Raw genomic sequence first — 17,834 nt, 5'->3', positions numbered from 1 at the left:
TCCCCTTTTTTCGCGGGGAAAAGTTCTCCGTCTCTACGGGATACTTACTTAGTGAAAACTTGTTGAATTCTCTCCCAACATTTGTTAGTCATGTCTCTGTCTTCAGCTTTCAGATCAGGTGAACCTTGCCCCATTGTTGCAGCTCAGCAGTAGTTTGCATATAAATAATTTCATTTGAAATTTATCATTGTAAGCTCTTGGTGCCGTGATACTATGGCTAGGCGAGACACAGAAGGAGAGACCGACTTCACTACAACTACAACAGGGCATATGATGAAGTTTCCTAAACTACCCATGTCTGCCTTTTTTTTATCAACCATTTCACATATTTCATTTATCATTCTTATTTCAATTTTCTAAATTAGTACCATGTAAAATGTAAAGTAAATCATACAATTTGGCAAGTTTTCATAGCTTGCATCATGTTGTCTATACTGTAGCAAATGTAACATTTACTGACAACTTTTTATTGACAACTTTTTATATTAAACTTCTTTTGGTCCTTCTCAAAAACAAACATTCCCTGATGGACAATTTGTATTAAAAAAGCCTCCCTTTGCCATCTAAAAAAATTTTCCCCCAAGAACAGTTTTATAAAAAAAAAAGCACCCTTTTAAATAAGTTGGTGATTAGTCTTTTATTGTGGACACACAATGGTAGAGAACTGACAGACTTCTCATTAACATTTCAATTTTGAGATGAATTTTAATCTTTTTGTAAATGCTGGTCAGTATTCATGTAGTGGACAATCGTTTATTTATCTGTAAATGCTGGCCAGAATTCATGTAATTGACAATTGTCTATTCATGTATCTTTCTCTGTACAAAACAACCTGGACCTGTATATGTTACATAAGTCAAATGTACCATATGTTTACCTCCATATGTATACAATTTTAATTCAAACAGATTAAGGATGGGTAAAACATGTCAAATCCATTAAAGAAAAAAGAACAATTTTACATGGAGAATCATGAACATATCACTGACAGAAACAATCACTGAATCATATCATGTATTTACAAAATTCACGTTTGAAATAAATTTTGTTTTGAAAATTTCAGAAAGTCCTCGAAAGAATTAAAGTCACATAAGACTGATAAACTGTGAAATCCAACTGTCAATCAACGATTACAATTTCCAGTGACAAATATCCGGCAGGTCTACATTACTGGGATTACATTACTGACTACATAAAACAAAGCTAAGAGTGAAACAAGCAAAAATTATTTTGGAAACAAAAGCTAACTGTGTAAACCAACTGCAATGTCAGTGAATACATACATTTTAACATTTTACAGTTAAGTTTCAAAATGTTTTACAGAATTAATTACCTGATATTTAGTGTGTTAGAAAAGCATATTTTGTGCAGGCATAGGTTTTTTCATCACTTTTCTCCAAACATTCAAACATTGTACCACATAAAAAAAAGATACAGTATAAATGCCATGCAGTCTACAAGAGTTCTCAAATTTCTTCACGAGGAGACTCATAATTTTGCAAAGTAAATAATTGAAAACTTTCACTTGGTTAGTAAATTTTCAGATTTTTTTTCAGTAAATTTTTGAAGAGAGAGAGAGAGAGAATTTAGATATCTCACTGGGAGAGATCATACCTCTGGTAAAGTTATACAGAGTTATGGTCAGTCACAGTGAAATGACCTCTGCTCCCTACATCACTGAAAAATTTGCATCTGGTCATCTAGTGACTAAGATTTAACTTTCAGGAATGTTTTTATACATTAACAAGCTAAAAATGATACAATACTGCATTCAAAGCAGTAAAGACAGTAACATCTCTCATGGAACAGTTACCTAAATTATATCACCATATATTCACTATTTTAAAGGAATATTTCTATAACTGTCTGTGGAAAACAGATGTCTACAAGATATACAAGACTTCTTCAACAAAAGAAGATATAAACTTAAAAACTTTTATTAAAATAAATACCACTTACACAGGGTGAACAAATAGTATCAGTTGTTACATATTACGTTTATCTCTTTGTTCAGAATATTATAAATAGATGACCTTATTCAAGTCAAATTTATAAAGAAAGGTCAAGACAACAAATTAAGAGCCTCTGAAAGGCAGGACATGACACTAAATGGTATATCCTTGCACAAAAAACAAGCCCTCATTTCAACGATGGAAAATGCCTTTCTCCAACTGAAGTGCAATCATGACATTCTCTGCAAGGCAACATTAGGAAAAGCCCCTCTGGGAATATACCTGCACACCAAACACTAATTTCTGTGATAAAACTTCAATAACATTCTATGTCCAAATCAAATTTAGAGGCTGTGGATAAGTTAACCAATCAGCTGCAAGGTAACATAAATCAGGGCTCTGAGGAGAACACCTCTGCACACAAAACACTAATCTCTTCTATGAAACTTCATAAATAAACAACGTCTTCCTGTTGGTATCAATGGTAAAATGAGATGATTACAGAATTTCGAGACTTGAGGCACACCAAAATGAGACTTAAAAGTAATTTAACTATTGATTAATTATGTTTTTAATGTAGAAACTTGATCTTATTGATTTCTATACCAATGTAATGATCATGTCATGAGACTGAGGTAGATAACCCCATCTGATTCCCATTACAGAAGACATTCACTATATCAAAAAAAAAAAAAACTAAATTTAATGATGTTTTAAATAGACAAAAATAAACAATATGACAAATGAATATGACAAAAGTATATGTCTTTTCATAAATGTCCACGCTTGCTGGCATTTTGGGTCAAAATATTAGAAGGCGCTTACTGTTTCTGTTCTAAACAAAATAATTACACCTAAAAAACTAGGTGCGAAATCTGCATAAATATTCAAACTATTTACATTTCTTTATGAGTCTTGGCTTTATCTCTTTTGATTTATCTATTAATTTTTCTATTTATTTTTGATAAAAAAAAACATTAACCAAAAACAAAAGATATTATAAGAAACAAATAAAATAAACATTAAAGCTACAAAAATTTCGAGATTTGCAGAGAGTTGTTGTGAAGCACATTCATGACTGTGTTCTGCTGCTACTGGTTGTCCCTCATTGTGTTAGAGAAGATCTTGAAACAATCATTGCAAACAGTCGCCGTGGACTTGCATCAAACTGAGCAAGCCACATAATACAGATCTAGTTTTCCAACTTATAGGATATACATTTTGGCTAACCAATAAAGTTTTCATAGTTTGTGACAGGGGATTCATTTTGGCTACTTTCTTAGAAGTGTCACGAAATATTTATTGCCAGGGTTACGACAAAAAATTTGATTTCACTATTTTAGTTTAATAGTTTTTATTAGTTTATTGACTAAAATAAGATTTTCATGTAATCTAGATATTTTCAGTAAAGTTCTGATAAATCTTCAAAAACAAAACTAAATTTTTATCAAAGTAAAGAACTACAGTAAACTGCGATGATCGCCATAACATACCCCTTGCCCTCGAAAAGATATATATGCAAAATTTCACAAATCCCCAAAACACTGGGGCAGAGGGAGAAAAAAAAGCAATACAATCCCTCTAACAAAATTTCACAACTAATTATCATCTTTGCTGTTATCTGCAAAAAAACTCAATGATTGCGGTTTTGGAAATATGGCGGCATTCTGTTGCCCTTGGCAACAATGACGGAAGCAGCCCAGCGCTACCAAAGAAGGTCAAGTACTGGAAGCAAAGGGCTAGGGATCAATCATAAAAAAACATAGAGCTGAACCAAGATGGCCACTGCTTTATACCTCTTACTACCTTATGACACCCATCAACATTTCTCAAGGCCAATTAATCACGAGGTAAAACATGGTAAATTATGACACCTTATCGCAATAATTGCAGGCAAATAGATGAAACCCTGCTTGTTTTTTCTTTTAACCGACAAAAAAATGACGGTACACATAAAATTGTTAAAGTTCATCTATACTTGGCAAGTGAGATAAGAGGAGTCTGCTATCTAGGATCTCGGGTGTCCTTTCTAAGCTAGTTGCCGCTGTAACCTTCTTTTGTGCTGTTAGTGGCCAGGATGTTATGCAAGGCAACCAAGTGGAAATACTGATACCCAATTTCACCTAAAACGAAGATTGTGCTGATTAAATGCAATTGCTATGATTAAGAATGGATCATTGAAGATACTGAGAAGTGAAATGTGTGTGTGTGTGTGTGTGCGTGTACATGCATGTGTGTATTTAAGCATGTGCGTGAATGCATGTACATGTGCCCATCTCTGGATGTGTATTCACGTTTCTGTCCCATATAAAGGTGGTGCAAATTGTAACTTATCGAATTAATTCCATCAGTATATTGTTGATGAGTAAAAAGCAGAGACAGACATTTTGCAACTCAGGTTGGATTTGTTTGCTTGCTTATTTGTTTATTTGTTTATTCTGTCCATTTGTTCTTTTGTCTGTGTTTCTCTGTTCCCTCATTTGTCCTTCAAATTGAAAAAAAAATCATATCTGACCAAATGAAACATTCGCATTCATCTGTAAGCATATTTGCTCTTCTCCACTCCAAAATTTCATAAAAAGTTATAAGAAGGCAACTTCCAAATATTTTCTCCAGTTCTCACCTACTACGTGATTGGACAGAAAGCTGCAATCCCGTTTCTTCCATGGCAGGAAAAAAACTGCTAGTAACCTGAGATAGAAAATGTATTTATAAATAACGATATACATACTTGTAGAAACAAGCTTTTAAAAAGGAAGCATAGGTCACGCTAGTGTTGCCATCAATTGAGTTAAGGAAGGATCTAATTCTAATTTACTCCCCGGAAGAAGTGATAAATTCCACTAACAATAACCTGAGTATACACATGTTCCTATTCTTTTTTATAAACTTTTAAAAAACATTTTGTTGCCCTTTGATGGGAATCTTTGTCAGTAAAAATAAAAAGGAAACACAAGTGACATTGTAATTACTTGCTATTACATCTGTCTGGATAATGAAATTGCAGGATCATAGAACTGGCTCGTTATTATGAAAACACTATCGCACTAGTACAAACAGCGCGAGTGGATTTAGTTTCTGCGCTGGCAACATGCCGCACATTCCCAAAAAATTAGTGCACGGCTGCGAGCAAGCTGTACCAAGTTACACATGACTTTTACTCATACGAGTCACCAGGTTCAGGCCGTTATTGATATCGCATTTTTTTACGCTCCTTGATGTTTGGACAACCTGTGTTTTCAAACTTGTTGTAATGTTACAAACCTGATTCTGACAGCTTTGCTCCCAGGCAAACTTGCAAGGAGTAATCCAGCACAAGCTACAGCGAGTGCTCTGAGGGCAGGTTCACACTTGCCATAAATCATGCTGGCCCTGATCCGGCTTACTCTTAGGATTTTTTCTTTTTTCAGTTCAATTTTTGACGTCAGTTATTTTATTATTTTTTTCCTGTAGGTTGTTGAATATTGCTTTATACTTTGTGTTTATCAAATAAAGCCAAGTCAGCTTCAGATAGAATCGATTTAAAGCCAATGAACCAAGAAAACAAAACCTCATCTGATCCTTAAAGCTGTGGTCACCCACAAAAAAAATTGAGCCAGGAAAATTTGAGTCATGGATTTCCAACTGTCGAGTACCTGACAAGTAAATATTCTGTAGATATGTTCACAGAGAATTTACATAGAAGCCCCATTGAGCTGGTTAACACTTAATTTGAAATCATATTGTATTATAAAATTAATAATATACTCCTACTTACTCCTGATGTGAACGCAGCTAAAACCAGGGCAGAAGTGATCCGAATTATGAACAGGGTGAACTGGACCAGATAATCTCCTGCCTCCCATGATAAAGCAGTGTGAGCAAGCAAGCCATGCTGCTGCTTCTTCTTTTTGGTGGCTAAAAAACAACAACTGCTTGAAGTTGAGCATTAATAACGCCAGTGCTGACAACAGGACAGCAGTGATTTAATTGAATCAAAACAAAATTCCCTCTTTATGGCACTGTGAAGTCACCTGAGGGGACTTCTGGCAGTCTTCTATAACCCTCGTCAACAAGCTCTGAATTTTCTTTTCCTTAGAAGACAAAATACATTACACAACATGTAATATAGGTCATTGTTTGTAACTGTTACATCAATAAGCCCCCTTGCATTTCAATTACAATATTATTACTTTTATTTGACCATTTTAAAAAAATCATTTCATTCTACTTTCAATTAACAAGAAGGCAACCCGTCTTTTAACCCCTATGTAAGCATGAAACATGATTATTTTATCCCCAATGTAAACATTACCATGTTACAAATATCAAAGTTATATCTGTGACTATTACCATTGTCTGTACACACAGCTCTTCCTTCCTAGTTAGGCAATACCTCCAAGTGGACTTCACAACTAGGGTGAATGAGTTAGGCAACAATGGAAGGACTGCTCATCACAGGAAAGGAAACTTTCTGAAAGAATCATTCACTTTAAATTAAACAAACTGTATTCTATGCAACAGTTCTTAACTTGATTCATTCTAAAAACTATCAAATAGAAGATTATACAATAAAAAATAAAAATTGCATTGTGTCATTTTATTAATATGAAAAGGGGTGTTTTTGTATCCTTGGTAGTTAAGGTTTACCTTTTCCTTTCAGTCAAAGCTAACCTAAGTTGAAAAGGTAAAAATATACCATTACTGATCTCATGTAAAAATATACTAGTTATGAATTCATTTACATACTGATGTAAATTATCTCTTTGAAGTTTTTCTCTCCCATAACAAGCATAACATTTTTCCTCATACTGTAAAAAACAATCACACCAAAAAAAAAAAAAAAAAATGGCTCCAGGCCGTAAAATGCTGCAGAGCGCATTCTAACGGTTGGGGCTGATAACCTTCTGACAGAACGCACCGCAATTGTAAGCAATTCTATCGTCTAGGTTAATGAAACCAAGTGACCTGGTGTTGGTTGCCATTGGCAACCCACTTCCTAATATGGTATTGCGGTTAGCGAGTTGTGCAAGAGAAACAGATAAAAAATCCACATCACTGCTCCACAGTTCAACTCGGTTTTTACTTCTTAATAACCTGAAACAATAAAAGTCTTGTTCAAAATGATAATTGCCAAAATGCAACTCCCAAATTACGCTGTAAGTAACAATTACGCACATTCATTGTCGATATATACTGCGGTGCCTTTTCATTATTTTATGTCAAAAATGGCAGCCACAAACTGGGATCGCTTTATGAAGGGCATACCAACTGCTTGGCACAACGTAAAGATCAAATGGAGAAATGTGATAACAAATTGATTACATAAATCATTTATAATCTAGAACAGATATACTAACAACAGACGCAGCTGCCCTAACCTCGCTGGTTTAGCGTGAACGAATCAGTGGCGCAGCATTACAAAATGGCGGCGAGGTCTATATTAAGTCAACAGAAGAAATCTCACAAGTTATCATGTCTGTCTATTTCAATCTAGGCTCCTCAGTTTGGGTCAAGCATTAGCGAGATTGTGTCATCAAAGTTAATAAACACCACGAGATGCTTTGATCTTGAATGACTTCCGTCATCGCACTCTCATGAGTATTTCAGCATAGCGAAACCACAGCAGTGAGACAGCATCGACAATAAAGACGTTTCACCTCATATGAGGATACCACAATATACATACTAGAATGGTTGTTTAATGAAGTAATTGTACCTAGGAACATATTTTTCCTTTTTATGATTAAACACAGATTGAGAAAGGTATCCTTTTAAAGTCCTTCAAATATTTAAAGCCATTAATGTGAAAAATCATTAGAATAAAAAGAAGATTAACGTACGATTTTCCACATCCTTCAAACCAGAAAGGCAGATCTACATTCAATTAACAAATAATATATGTCACTTTGAAAGAGTTTGACCAGCTTTTCACAGAATTTAAATCCAGCACTTACCAATATCTAATAATTTATTTCTACAGAACTACTTAACCACTAATGACTTAAAAAAGAATCCACAATTCTATAACAAATACATTTTGCAGGTTCTGCAGTCTTTATAACAAAATTGCAGTAAAAGATGAGGAAGGGCAATCAGCTTATAAATCAAAAAGAATACAGACGTTTTCAATCCATGGCAAACATTAATTAAACAAGGAATCATAGACTGGGTTCCCATGCCTATAGATCCATCTAACTGGATTGACCCATCTCCAAGGGGTTTTTAGCTAAATTGCTTTTAGCTTAAATGGCTTACATGTCTGGCACGCCTACTGAAGCCGCTAAACGATAGTTAATTACCTCTAACAGCTTCAGTGGGCGTGCGAGACATTTTAACTTGATAGCAATTTAGTGAGAATCCCCTTGGAAATAGATCGATCCAAAGTTAGTACGATAGGCTCTGGGCATGGTCTCATATATCTTATGGAACACTGGCAGTCACAGTACCATGCCTTTCCAGCACCAACACCAGCACCATCCTTCCTTTCTTTAAATCAAAATCGAGGATACAGAACCTAACCCCTTGGGGAATCTATTTGCCCTAACATATGTACCCTACAACTGGATCCTTAACCTCCCAAAAACCAGGGGCAGATTGAGGGACCGTTCACATGCAAAATCTATTTTCTAAAAATCTATTTTCTATTCACGGTATCTTGTGATCACGGTCTGTGCCCTGAATACCCTGCGGCGTAATTACTGGCAGTGCGAGCCTGTTACTTCCAAAGCTGTAATTAATTCTCGGCTGCGCTCGGAGTGATCACAAGATACCGCAAATAGAAAATAGATTTTTAGAAAATAGATTTTTCATGTGAACGGAGTCTGAGGCCATCTTCTGGGTCTTCTGGAAGACGGTCAGAATCTTTCAAGTTTACATTGACAGGCATCTCATTTTTCTGTCAAAAGACAGTCAAAGATTAGGGATGAATAAATTAAGACAATTGGGAAGACTGTCAGAAAATATGTCTGAAAACCCCACCTATCAACATGTAGTAGGAACACAACACAAGCTGCAAAGGGGGCTCCAATACACTATAGACAGAGAGTCATGCAAATTCTACAGCTGCCCCCTAAGCTGTTAAAGAGGCACTCTGTGATTGACACATGTTTAACTCAGAAACCCCCACATCCCAGCAGGAAGCAATCAACTGGAGATCAGTGGACGACCTCAACAATGACTAATTTTAGATAACCATCATTCCTGATAATTGATACCCACCCTGTATACAATGGTCAGGGGTGTCCAGTGGCGGCCACCAGCAGGGACCACACCACACTGACCATCCTCTGACCACACCAATTTCAGTGATGACATTTATCTGAGGTGGAATTCTGAAAATATATAAATCAGATTTTATTCAATAATATTTTTGATATATTTAAAAATTACATTTCTGCAAAGAGACTACATCAAAATGACCATGTACTGACCATTTTTTTAAAAATTATTTGATGACAAATATTATCAATGTAAGTTGAAAGTAAAAGAAACATGGGAATATGAATGAACGACCAGTCTAAAAATATAAAAGTATCTATCTGCTAAGTCATTAAATTTTTTAAAAAATAAGAAAGATGCTTGTTGCCATTGTTGCATATTAAAACATGGAAGCCAGAAGAGGACAAAACTATTAGAAAATGCAAATAAAATTTAGAAGAAATATTTTACTACTCCCTCTGGTCATTGTTAGTTGATGTTATTTTTCCATTCCATAATATCTCATACACAGACAAGAAATCATATTTATCACCATTGATGGGAGACCTCCAGGTCCTTCATATTTCTCAACACACACACACACACACATACACACACACACACACACACACACACACAGAATACATATATCACACACACACACACACACACACACACACACACACACACAGAATACATATATCCCACACACACACACACACACACACACACACACACACAGAATACATATATCCCACACACACACACACACACAGAATACATATATCCCCCCCCCCACACACACACACACAAACAGACACACACACAGAATACATACCCCCCCCCCCCCACACACACACACATATATACCCAGACCATCCCATTAATTCCTGTTGAGTGACAGACATCAACCAGAGACAGTGGTCACCTGTCCACCCTGCTGGTCACTAATTGAGGTGTTGGGGAGACAGAAAATTTATCAATTACAGGTAGACTTCACTCCCCAGCCACTGTTCTCTCTCTCTCTGCCTAACACTCCTTAGGGGAAAATTAATCAATTATGTGGAGGCTAAATACCTTCCTCTGTTCTTTCTTTCTTTCTTTCTCTTGCACCAAGTCTTTTTCCCCTCCCCCACAAGCAATTACTCCTCTACCTGAACTTATTGTGGAATAGATTTCTGTTTGAGTTAATTAGATGGACATATGCATGATAAAACTTGTATTTTTAGAATTTTGAAAATACCAAAAAAAGAAAATAAAATCAAAGTTATATTTTGGCAAACATGGCGAAAATAGTACATCTCATGGAAAAATACCTGCACCAAGGAGTTACAACTCCTTGCCTACACTTTCTCTCTCCCCTCCCCCCCCCCCCCCCCCCCCGGGCCCCGCCTCACCACACACTGTCCTCTCTCCCCCCCCTCCCCTACAGCCCTACCCCATAATTACATCAAGTTTCAGAACAATTACCATTAGACTCCTTTATTCTGTGTTGCCATTATTTCTTGGTTCAACACCTTGTTATCACACCTACAGTTTTCCGTACTAATTCAATAACAGTCTGGTATTCTATCTGCCTCCTTACTGTTATGATATATAAACATGTAGACAACAAAGAGATAGAGAGAAAAAAGAGAATGATAAGTGGACAAATGAAAACTTGTTTGACAGGAGAATTTCCCATCACAGGTCATTGTAACTGTACAGAGCACAGGTGAATTAGGCCACAACTTAATAACCGTCATTTTCTCCAAAATGAATAAGGAACGTATAATTGAACTTCCTTTAACTGTGCTTGTTGTAATAATGAATAAAGAGACAAGAAGGATTGTATTTAAAATAATCTTCCATGTAAACTTGTGCCACTATGTGTTGTTTTGGAAACAAATTAGGAGGAAATATGAACATGATTATATAATGGTTGGGTTGATTTTCTTATAATAAAAAAACATACTACAGCGTTTCAGGAAAAAGAACTTTCTGATTGGGAAGAGTAATTTGGGTTATCTGTTTAAGCAATTCTGGTATTGTGAGTACAGTGTATTTCATAGACATTACAAGGGGAGTGCCTTCTGCAAATGACGTAGCTGTGTACCTTTCTGACACCATTTAACAATTATCCAATTTGCTTCAGAAATTTCAATTATCAATGTAGATTTTGTTAGATTTAGAGATATTATATATCTTATTTTGATGAAGAGGTAAACAAAGTAAAACACAACAAAAAATAACTAGTCGTGATGAAGGAAATATTTAATCTTAAAACAAAAAATACTTTCTTGACCAAAACATTTTAAAATACAACAACACTACATGCATTGGCAGAAGAGGTTGAATATTTACCCTTAAAAACCACAAAGACCAACCTATACACAATGTTTTTCTACCACATTCTTTTAAAAAGACAACTAAGGCTTCCTGTTAACCACAAAACTATATATAGCCTTTTTCCTCACTGTCACTGGTTACTGTCTTAAATAAATATCACTTCATACAACATGTAGACAGGTTTTTTATCCTTGTTCATGGATAAATTTACACCAGTAAATTAATGCTGTCACTTACTCCTGACACATATCCCTTTCTCATCTTTGAAGAAGTACCTAGTCACAACTGAATCGTTTCATCAATGAATGTAAATAGTTACGTAACTTAAACCATCTTGACATAATTAGTCAATTTTTCTTCCAGTAACTATGATCACAACTTATCTCCAGTCTTTCAATGGGTCCATGAAGTCTCTGGCTTAAAGACATCTTGCAAGGAGACCTCTTTATTCGTGTCCATTCACACGGCATGATTTGCTCGCACAATGTGAGTGAACTATTTGCGATTCAATCAACACAAATAATTTGTTGTTGGGTGTTCATGACACTGAACCGACCAACGGTAATGAAATCCTGTCAAAGATTCTATCTACAGACGGGAGGTTCATCCTTTCATTCCGCGGTGTTCATAACCCTACCCCCACCACAGGGGAATGAAATCCCATCAAAGCTTCTCCACCTTAATGGAAGGTTAATACCCCTCCATTGTCCACTCCCTCTTATATTCCCCTCCAGATCGCACTGATAACGTAAACACAGAGAGATGAGCCGACCACCTCTTCTCTACGCACAGGGAGTCCTCAACATCAACACAGATACAATTACCTTGCAGTTAATTGAAATCACAGTGCAGATTACGTGCTGTTAGCCCAGCCCCAACAAACACAGGTGGATTGGCTGTTATAAATGATCCCTATCTCCAAGGACGGGTGACAATAGATAGGAATCAACATGGGGAAGGATGAATGAGAAACACGTCTTTTCAAACCTCTATACCTTTCATGTCCTCCACACCCCACAGCAGTTAATACAGTGACAGTGGGTGGTTGCTGTGTATGAGACAACAGTCAGCATACAATAACAATGGCGAGAGGGAGGGATTGTTTAACTCTTACCAGACAATGTACTGAATAACATTACATTACAGCATAGGGAGAGAGCACCTATAAGAGAATACCCTGTATCCCTACCCCAATGCTTGAATAACCCTGCGTAAAAAGACCAACTAAGAACTCGTTTCTCACTGAGAAGGCCCTTGTCAATCAACTTGTCAGTTTGTTTAACCAAGCAGAAGATTACATTCTACATTTGTAAATAAGCCATTTAAGGTCTGTGACAAGATAGGGACATTACATCATCACAAGGTGAGCTTTTAAAATTAATGAGAGTCTTTAAGTTTCCACGCAGCTACAGAAAAATTAAAATAACAATTTTGTACGGAATTCCTAATGGAATCTATAAATAGCCACCCGCTCCCAAATAACATGTGCTACTGCATTAATTTATTCTTAATATTCTATTCAGAATCATTAGCGCTTGTAGATCCAGGATTTTACTAAAGAAAATGAGAGGACCAGGACATATTTGGTCTTCAAGGTATTCCAAAAGATAATCATCCCAATTTTTGTATTATGTAAAATAGGGGAATTCCTGCTTTCATATAAGAGAAAAGCTGCAAATTTTACTACAACAGTAGCTATTATACAATAGAGTAAAGACTTACCAAAAATTCAATTACAGATTATATTAATGCAGGTTTCTAACTGGATTATCAAGTGGCGAATCTTGGTCTTGTTTAAGATGGTGAAAAACATGCATGTATGCATTTATGTTAACATGATGTAACGGCGCATAAACACACACACATGCGCGCGCACACGCGCACACACACACACACACACACACACACACAATTAAACAGTTCTTAGGATGACAATCTTATTTGGTTAATTTTTTTTCAGCTCTTTGACTAAGACAAAATCGATATCCAGATTTTAATGGCATGGCCCTACCAAATCATAATGAAGATGCCAGCACACTAAGATCTAGTTGGGAAAATGTTAAGTGTTAGTATTAACATTTAAATTGAGAACTCCTTCTTGTGGGGCATTTTAACTACTACAATAGTACAAAGACACCATTGCTCTACAAGCTATCAAGTTGCCAAGGTTGGAGACAGGGACATTAGTTAATTACTGTCTCCTCTGAATTATCCCTCTCCTTCAAGAATAAAACCTTTCATGTCTTGGTCAAGTTTTACAGCTGGATTTCCTCACAGTGGTGATAGAGGTGTCATTCCATCTGTTACGTTTAATATGAAAGTTTTCTTTTACTATATTTTTCCTTTTTCTCTTTCTTTTTCTGGTTTCTTTTTTTTTTCTTTACAAAGTCTTATGAATGTGAAAATAGTTTCATTGGATCTCAGTTTTCATAGTCAGAAAGTTTTCAGTTATGACAGATCCAGATCTATCATAAATGAAAACTTTCTGACTGAGTCTTATGAGAAGTAAATTCAGTGCCAGTAATATTTCTATCAATGTGAATAAAAAAAACTTAATAGTGCATGTAAGTAAAACATCTCAATATTTGATCTTTTTCTTTCAAAAAGGAGAAAAAAGACATTCTGGGACCAAAACTTCCAGCTTCATGTTCTCTCATGTGCCAGTAATGGCACATAGTTTTTTTTTAATATTATCATGGAGAAATGGAGGGTGAGAGGTGGAAGAGCAGAATGGACAGAGGAAAAAAGCCACCACCAGGAAGAGGTAGGAAGGAAGGCAGTTCTCTAGCAATTTGTATGTTTTGATTCACTCAAAGGCAGTTGAATATGGTGCCATATATAATACTAGTAATTTCACTGTCACCTACTGAAAATTACCCAAGTGAGCAACTGCTGAGGTCAAATTTAGTTTACCTGTTATTTACTATGATCACCAGTGTAATTTATTGTGCCCATGTGTAACAACAATTTATAAGACATTAGCTTTAGTTAAAGATCTAAAGTGATAAATGAATACAGCATTGGTACAATGTCTACAGTAATTACCTGTGGCGTATGAAAAATTACCAGACATCAACAATGATTTCAAGATCATAATGACAAATTAAGGCAGCAAGGATTATTAATAAGGCCAACTTCAAAGTCATAAATGAACTTCTGACCTTGTAGACATAAGGTCATATGGTTGAACATTGGTTGAACAATGTTTAGATGGGCCATGTATGGAGCTGAGGTGTGTAAATATAAATATTTTTTTTTTATCTTCCAAAACTTGATCTGACTAAGGAAATAAAAAATACATTTTTATTCATTTTTTAATAATGACCTATTTACCTACACCACAATCATCTTTATTATTCCTATTTCATTACTATCACTTAAAAGAGTCAAAATAAGTTATATTTGTTCACATTATTTCCCTCTCACATGTGATGCACAATGCTGTTTCCTATTGTTACACATGCCAAATCATGATCTAAAAACAAAAAAAGCACAAAAATATAAGCAAAATGAACAAGCATTTATATTCAGTCAGACTTGTGTAAAAGTTGAATAGGCAGTTATGCCCATCTACTTAAAAGAACTGGCATAAAATTTGTGATACCTTAATATGGCAAAAAGGGCATTTTCCTGGAATTTGAATCATTTTCCTTTATCAAAGTACACCCTATCCAAAACTCTTGAGAAAATTACAATCTATAAACCTGTCTTCCTTGTGTGTCTCAATCAAATAATCTTTTCGAGGAGGAGACTTTATTAGTCCTATGGCCTCCCACCCCACAGATGTCCCCCCTCCCCTGCCCCCGACCCAATCCCCCACCCATCCCAACACCAAGACATATGTCTCTGTCCTACCCAACAGTATGGTCATCTTTCTGTGGTCATTGGCATATGGTCAACATATTATCCCACCCACCTGGCAGGTGGCTAAACTCTGGCCATCCCAGCCGTCTGTTCACACAGGTGCTAATTTAAAACCGTTTCAAGTCTGAAATATAACACAAAACAACCAAGTCTTAATCAAAATTAATTGATGCTTTGACTGACTGGGTTATATTGATGTAGAGGGTGGTCTTCACAGAGATATCGCCAGCCTTCAGATTATTTAAAAAATCTATCTGTTGTCTGTTTGGGAGTTTATCAACAAGACCAAAATTAACCTTGTCTGAATACACTTCAACTTAAGTGTCAAGTAACAATATTCTTCCTGTCCACTAATAATTGCATTCTCTAGACAATCCCTACACCCAAACTCTATAAGGTAAGGTAACACAGGTAAGTTTAACTGAGGATAATATAGATTCCATTATTATCAACTTATGAAGTATTAGTTTCACAATGCTGGACAGTGAGTGCAAGTAACCCTCATGAAAATTGATGAAATAAAAAAATTTCATTTATCATTGATAGATAATTATTTTAGCTGTATGACTGAAACTAATGTATGCAACAGCTGTAAAAATGTAAAAATAAATAACCGAAATAAGCAATCAAATTTATTGATTGATAAAAATTCACAACACTTTGAATATACTTATAGTAATCAAGGGTCATTTTCAGCCCACAACAACTTATCTGGATTCAATCACAAGTCCAACAAATCTGCCAAAATAACAGTCCCCTGGGTTCATCAACAGAAAGAGACTCCTTATGACTGAAAGATGGTTGCCAAACTTCACAGGCAACCAAGGTGTGATAATATGTGTATGTTTAAACAGTAGAATGGTAAATCCAAAGCATTCACCTCAGCAGAAAAAAAAACATTTTGATGCCTTAAGAAGTCTTTATACATTTCACTTATTTAGCAGAGAAGTCTTTATACATTTCACTTATTTAGCAGATTGGGGGGATGAAGGATGAACTTTATGAAATTCTCTCTCTTGCACACACACACACACACACACACACACACACACACACACACACACACACACACACACACACACACACACACATACATCACATCACTGTTCAACTACTGTTGTTATCATCTTTTTTGTCTTGTTTTGTTTTTGTGTGAATAAAATATTTTTAAAATAATCTAAAAAGACTGTTTTTTATAATTAGTCAAATATTGTTAAGAACCTTTTAGTTACTTCTGCATCTTTGGTGACAACAATAACTCCAGTAAGTTTTAATAAAGATATTCACTATTTCAAATTATTCGAACTCTGTTGAAGAGGGTAGAAGAAAGTCACGGGTAAAGCCAAATTACCTGTGGTAATGCTAATACGTCCACGGGCACATCTCCGGCGTCGGTGACACAAGTGAAAGTGGGAGGATATAAACTGCGGAACAATTTAACGCTGACATCACCGACATCCCTTTCTCATGCTGGTCTCCCCAGGGGTCCACCCGCCGCTAGACACAGACCTGAAGACAGACCAGGAAATGAAATGAAAATTACAAAATTGCCAACACAAAGTCGATATGGTAACATTTGTAATTACGGTTTAATGCAACTCACAACAGATTAACTAGTCTGAATACGTAGAATATGCAAAGAACATTAGCTACACATACTGCAAGTGTTATCTTATTTTATGTAGGACAATAATATATGAGAAAATATGTCAGCTGAAATGCTGCCTAGGATTTGCTACTTTTATACTTTCCCGCAGCAAGGACTGGAAGTGGAAGAAAATAAGCACCGATTATATTTCTACAAGACAAGCCCTCCTTTAGTCACGTTCACCTTGGAAGTGTTCTCTATTTTTTCCTCTAATAGTATGTGTGATAATATCACTAATATCAATAAGGCAAACAAAATCATTAAAAAAATAATTGGAATATTAGCTGGCGATCAAAGTGACGGATACTTTTAGGGGGGAAAGTTGCTAATTATGAGTTTGTAAGGTCACAGATATACAGTGAGAATAAAAAGAACGAAGAAAAAAAATTTAATTAAAGAAAGCAAAATATACCATTGATTATTTTACTTCTTGATTACTCATGTCCAAGCCCCCTCCAGGTCACAATCTACATCTCTCTTTGCTGTGGCACTGTCATTTTTATATGGAGTGCCAGATAATGGTTTTCTTTTACTTAAGATTCATGTTGTGAGATATATATAAACTAAAGAAGGTTGTTTACCATCTCTAAGAGTAAACAATCAAACACATTATTTCATTAAATTTATATAGAATAGTCAATACTTCTGTGTAAGTCTAATACTGTTATCATTCATTCTGCTTTTGCTTCACACAAATAAAGCGATGTAATTTTTTTTTCATGTGAAGTTAGTTTTCCTTGTTACCTTTATAATTTTTTTTATTTTATATCTTTATCGAGTGAGCTTTGTGATTTGCCATTGTAGGACTCGACAATGGTACAATTGAAAAATGGCACATGTTGAAAAAGAAAAGGAACTAAAAT

General features: G+C 35.5%; 2 long non-coding RNA genes across 25 annotated transcripts; one reads left to right on the top strand and one right to left on the bottom strand.

The window, feature by feature from the left end:
- Nucleotides 1-1,001: 1,001 nt before the first annotated feature.
- LOC106165245 (uncharacterized) lies at nt 1,002-17,090 on the bottom strand. Of its 22 annotated transcripts, XR_015333969.1 has the most exons (9): nt 17,063-17,090; nt 16,675-16,832; nt 15,376-15,447; nt 9,153-9,265; nt 6,853-7,028; nt 6,285-6,405; nt 5,710-5,849; nt 4,576-4,643; nt 1,002-4,075 (listed from the first exon to the last, which is right to left on the bottom strand). It is a non-coding gene; the product is annotated as an uncharacterized LOC106165245 (long non-coding RNA). The 22 variants fall into 22 exon arrangements; XR_015333962.1 differs by lacking the exon at nt 6,853-7,028 and having other exon boundaries at nt 15,315-15,447; XR_015333977.1 differs by lacking the exon at nt 15,376-15,447 and having other exon boundaries at nt 5,710-5,863.
- LOC106165246 (uncharacterized) lies at nt 12,688-17,683 on the top strand. Of its 3 annotated transcripts, XR_015333979.1 has the most exons (4): nt 12,974-13,054; nt 13,420-13,524; nt 14,067-14,223; nt 16,640-17,683. It is a non-coding gene; the product is annotated as an uncharacterized LOC106165246 (long non-coding RNA). The 3 variants fall into 3 exon arrangements; XR_015333980.1 differs by lacking the exons at nt 12,974-13,054; nt 16,640-17,683 and adding an exon at nt 12,688-12,822 and having other exon boundaries at nt 14,067-14,769; XR_015333978.1 differs by lacking the exon at nt 16,640-17,683 and having other exon boundaries at nt 12,971-13,054; nt 14,067-14,769.
- Nucleotides 17,684-17,834: the final 151 nt, after the last annotated feature.

This window comes from Lingula anatina, chromosome 4 (assembly GCF_051362555.1).
Source record: "Lingula anatina isolate TDL-2025a chromosome 4, LinAna3.0, whole genome shotgun sequence".
Classification (NCBI taxonomy): Eukaryota; Metazoa; Brachiopoda; class Lingulata; order Lingulida; family Lingulidae; genus Lingula; species Lingula anatina.
The sequence above is the reverse complement of the archived record's forward strand: the minus strand, read 5'-3'. Positions and strand labels throughout refer to the sequence as shown.